This window comes from Priapulus caudatus, unplaced genomic scaffold (assembly GCF_000485595.1).
Source record: "Priapulus caudatus unplaced genomic scaffold, Priapulus_caudatus-5.0.1 Scaffold1090, whole genome shotgun sequence".
NCBI lineage: Eukaryota > Metazoa > Priapulida > Priapulimorpha > Priapulimorphida > Priapulidae > Priapulus > Priapulus caudatus.
This window is the reverse complement of record NW_014578151.1, coordinates 5001-10189: the sequence shown is the minus strand read 5'-3', so window position 1 is coordinate 10189 and position 5189 is coordinate 5001. Positions and strand designations below refer to the sequence as shown.

Below are 5189 nucleotides of genomic sequence, written 5' to 3'. Positions count from 1 at the left end.
TGACTATTGGGCCATTTAAAGACGTTCTATTGTTAACTATCGATGACTCACTTGAAGCGGCTATCGCGCATGGCCGCCAGCTCCATGACGTCATAGAGAGTCGCTGCGTTCTCCGCCATGATCCACTGCGACACGCTCAGGTTGCCTGACACCTGCCGGAAAAAAAATACAGTATACCAAAATAAATAAATAAAATTAAATATAAATAAAAATATATATATATATACCGGAGCGAAGAAATATATACTATGGGTATAACTATCACCCACTAGAGAAGCACAGAAATATACTAGAAGATACACCTATCGTGTGCGCAGGAGAAATATTTCAGCTGTCAACACATGTCGTATTGCGTGTCACAGTAAGAGAGGGATAGAAACAGAGAGTGGGGAGAGAGAGTAGGCAGAGAGAGAGAGAGAGAGAGAGAGAGAGAGAGAGAGAGAAGAAGAGAGAGAGAGAGAGAGAGAGAGAGAGAGAGAGAGAAAGCGAGCTAAACAGAACAAAGATCGAGCGGGAGCGAGAGAGGAGGAGATGAGAGAGAGAGAGAGAGAGAGAGAGAGAGAGAGAGAGAGAGAGAGAGAGAGTGCGGAGAAAGAGAGAGAGAGAGAGCGACTGACAGACAGAGAGAGCGGGAGCGAGAGAGGGAGAGAGAGAGAGAAGAGAGAGAGAGACGAGAGAGAGAGAGATAAGAGATAAGAAAGAGAGAGAGAGAGAGCAGATGAGAGAGAGAGAGAGAGAGAAAGAAGAAGAAGAGAGAGAGAGAGAGAGAGCGCCCACGACGATTCTCTCACCCATACATTATCAACAGAGCTCATGCTGACCGTTCTCATTCCCCTCCGTTCTGTCTGTTAGTAGTCGGTTGGACCGCGTAAGGTGCGCCAGCAGCACGAGAGGGCATCGGCGTCAACGTAGTGTTCTGTAAAAACACGTGTCTCGTCCATATTAACATATATAGCTCCATTCTTGTTTTATTAATTTGATTAAATTAAGTTGCTAACGAAATTAAGCCACGCTTTGGCGGCACAGCGACTGACACAGCACATATACGCACACAGCACACACACACACACACACACAGCACACACACACACAGCACACACACACACACACAGCACACACCACACCACCCACACACACCACAACACGAAACACATATACTACGCAGCACAGCCATCACATATATACGTCAGCACACGCAAGGCAAGCACAGCCACACAGCTCACACCACAGCACACCCACACACAGGTACACACACACACACACACACAGCACACAACTCGGGGAATTTGCAGCGGGCGAGACGAGCGGGCAATGAGCGCTGAGGCAGCGCGAGGACATGCGAGCGTAGCGAGCGGAGTCTGTCAGCAGGCTCGCTGCGTCTCTAACGAGACTGCTTCCGTGTAGGGCCGGAGTGCAGCCAGCGTCGTCGCCAGGCTGCCGAACGACCCGTCATCCCCCTGGTGGCCGAGGAGTCTGAAGTATGCTGATGAACAGTTCCAAGTGTGTGGATGCGTCATCACCAGCAGCTTGCCAACGCCTGCGCACGCGGGAAACCATGGGGTTATATGCAATATATATAGGAAATATAGGATTATATATATATATATATATACATATATATATATATATATAGGAAACATTGGATTATAAAAAGAAAATATAGGATTATATTATATATATATATAGGAATGTGGGATTATGTGTAAGAAATATAGAATTATATATATATAGGAAATATGGGATTATGTATAAGAAATATGGGATAATTTATAGTAAATATGAGTTTATATATTGAAAATATGATATTATATATAAAAAAATATAGATAATCAATAATATAATCTCAAATAATCTAACCTAAATCTCATCTACTCTCTAATCCGCCCCTCATCCTCACCTGCATTGCTGCAGCGGTGGCGCGCGCGTCGCCGAATCCTCCGTCCATCTGCTGTGAGTTACAGAGGAACTTTGCGGGGCGGCGGATCAGGAAGCGAGCTCTGTCGGCATCCCTGTCGGCGCTCCTAGCCGCACAGCTCAGCGCCATGACGGCAGCGGCCGCCTCGACTGTCAACACAGACGTGCATGGTTGACACAGAAGTTGACACAGAGGTTGACACAGAGGTTGACACAGAGATTGACACGGAGGTTGACACAGGAGTTGACACAGAGGCTAACACAAAGAATGACACAGATGTTGACACAATAGTTGACACGGAAGTTGACACAGAAGTTGACACAGGAGTTGATACAGAGGTTGACACAGGAGTTGATACAGCTGACAGAACGTATGATATATATATATATATATATATATATATATATATATATTATAGATAATATCAACAGATATATAGATAGGTAGATAGATAGTATACAGATAGATATGTTAGTAACATATGTATGTACTCACACACGCTTCCCTCCGTGAAAGATCCGCCCCGCGCCAGCACCTGCACCTCTTCATGACTGACGCTAGCTCCAGCGTTACATAGTGCTAACAGCCCGGCGCTATACTGAAACCATCGCATATGACACATATAGAGAGAGAGATCTGACCCTCCCCTCCTCTCCTCCTTGCTTGCCTTCCTCTACCTCCGCCTTCCTCTCCTCCTCCTTCCCCCCGCCTCGCCGGCATCTGCAGCTCTTCATACTGTGATACACTAGCTCATCGTTTATATAAGTCTAACAGCCCGACAAGCGCGTATACTGAACCATCCGCATTATGGAACGATATTAGAGGACGAGAAGAGAGATCTGACCCTCCTCCTCCTCCTCCTCCTCCTCCTCCTCCTCCTCCTCCTCCCTCTTCCGCCCGCGCCCACAGCACGCTGCACCTCTTATGACTGGAGCGCTAGCTCCAGCGTTACATAGTGCTACACAGGCCCGCGCGTTATCACCTGAAAACACATCGCATATGACACGATATAGAAGAGGAGAGAGGTCTGAACCCTCCTCCTCCTCCTGACTCTTGCCTCTGCCTCTCCTGCCTCCTCTCTCCTCCGCCTCCTGCCCATTCTCCTCCTTCCTTCCCAGCGCGGCACGCACTGCCACTCTTATGAGGACACTAGCTCCAGCCGTGTTCACATCAGTAGCTACAGCCCAGCGCTCACTGCTCCGAAACGCCGATCGCATATGCAGATAGTAGAGAGCAGAGGAGTATGACCCTTCCTGCCTATCACTTCCCCTCCTCCTCTCTCCTCCTCCTGTGCTCCTCTCACTCTTCCTCCTCCTCCTCTTCCTCCTCCTCCTTCTCTCCGCGCCAGCAACTGCACATCTGTCATGACTGAACGCTGACGCCGGCGTATACAATAGTGCCTAACCAGCCCCGGCGCTATACGAAACCATCCGCATATGACACGACTATATAGCTAGATGAGACTCTGACCCTCCTCCTCTGCCTCCTTCCCCTGCCTCCTCCTCCTCCTCCTCTTCCTCTCCTTCCCCCGCGCAGCACGCTGCACTTTCAGATGAACCTGACACTAGCTCCAGCGTTACATAGTGCTAACAGCCCAGCGCTCATGCCGCGAAGACCATCGCATATGAACATCTAGAGAGAGAATCTGCCCTCCCTCCCTCCCCTCCTCCTCTCTTCCCTCCTCAGTCCTCTCTCTTCTTTTCTCTTCTCTTTTTTCTCACTTCTACCGCCCCCATTCTCCTCCTCATTTCCTCTGTCCATCTCCTCCCACCACCTCGTTCCTTCACTTGGCCACCTCCTGGCCCCCGTCCCATTCTCTTCCACTCCCCTCCTATCGCTCCTCCGCTCTCACTCCTCTCTTCGCATTTTTCTCCCTCCTCATCTTCCTCTGGACTCTCTCTTCTCTCCGTCATACGCCTCTCTCACACCTACTCTCCTCTCATCGTCCTTTTCCTCCTTCTCATGCCTCATCTCCTCCTCATCCTCCTTCTCATTCCTCCATTCCTTCTCTTTCTCCCACTCTCCTCTTCCACCTCTCCACAACACCTCCTGCCTCTCTCCCTCCTCTACCTCCCTACCTGTGCGTAAGCTTACTGACCGGCCAGCACTGGTGGAAACCCTGCATCCTGGAGGCACGCAGCCATGGCTAGACCAGGTCGTAACCGTAAAACTGGCTCGCGTCCGTCAGCAGACGAACGAGGCGAAGCCAGCCGGTGATCGAATCATCGCAAGCGGCTGGTTCGGCTGCCACGCTCGCCGAGTCCTCTCACTGAGTCCGCGAGGATGAATAATGACCAAATGCATGATGGATGCATGTTAGTTGAGTGAACTGACATCGCTGGATGATGATGTGATCTGATGGATTGGTGGATACATGGTGATGGATGTTGTCCGCTTTAAATGATGATGAGTATAAACTAAAATATAATATAATTTTTATTATTATTAATTATTCAAGAATATAAGAGAAGAAGAAAACCCCTAATATATAAACAATGTGAAGTTGTTGTCTATAACATATCTTGGCCGCGGATCAATGAATAATAATAATCATAAATAACTAAGCCTTCATTATTATTATTTTTGCATTATTATTATTCATAGTAATCACTCTCATTTTGCTTGCAGCGCTTTTTTTGCTTGTGGCCCCCTAGTTCGATCCCAACTCACCGATCCTGAATTATTCCGTTAACCACGCCACTTTACACGACCATTTCGGCCATCTACCACCTCTACATACAACCAACCTCTCCGCCCACCCTTCCCTTCGCCTAACACCTCTGTCATCAAAGTTCCGCCTTGCTACCACTTCTCTTCACCACCCTTCTCTTTAGCTACACTTCTCGTCCGTTTCCACGCACCCTCCCCACTTCCTCTGCTACCACCTCCTCATGTTTCCCCCATCATCCGTTCCCCACCGCTGCCCTGATGTCTACCACTTCTCTCCATCCAGCCTCATCCTTCGCCCACCCTTCCCTTGCTACCACTGTCTCTCTCCACCCACCCTCCACTGCTCTTCCTTGGTCTACCACCTCCTCCGATCGCACGACTCGCATCCTCTGCCCACCCCTTTCCACTTTGCTCACCTCTCCACTCCACTCTCTCCCCCTCCCCCACCGTTCCTCTGCTCCACACCTGCTGCCATCCACCTTATCCCTTCCCACTCCTTGCCGTACAGCTCTCCGATCGCAAACCTATCCCTTCACGCCACCCTCTCGCCTTGCTACACTCTACATCACCCACCCCGTCCCCACCCTCCGGGCTTGCATACCAC

The 5189-nt window shown here is 49.5% G+C and overlaps 1 long non-coding RNA gene across 1 annotated transcript; it reads right to left on the bottom strand.

The window, feature by feature from the left end:
- Window positions 1-1351: 1351 nt before the first annotated feature.
- LOC106815326 lies at window positions 1352-4034 on the bottom strand. Its single transcript, XR_001394732.1, has 4 exons — window positions 3994-4034; window positions 2411-2513; window positions 1898-2064; window positions 1352-1537 (listed from the first exon to the last, which is right to left on the bottom strand). It is a non-coding gene; the product is annotated as an uncharacterized LOC106815326 (long non-coding RNA).
- Between the last annotated feature and the right edge of the window lie 1155 nt (window positions 4035-5189).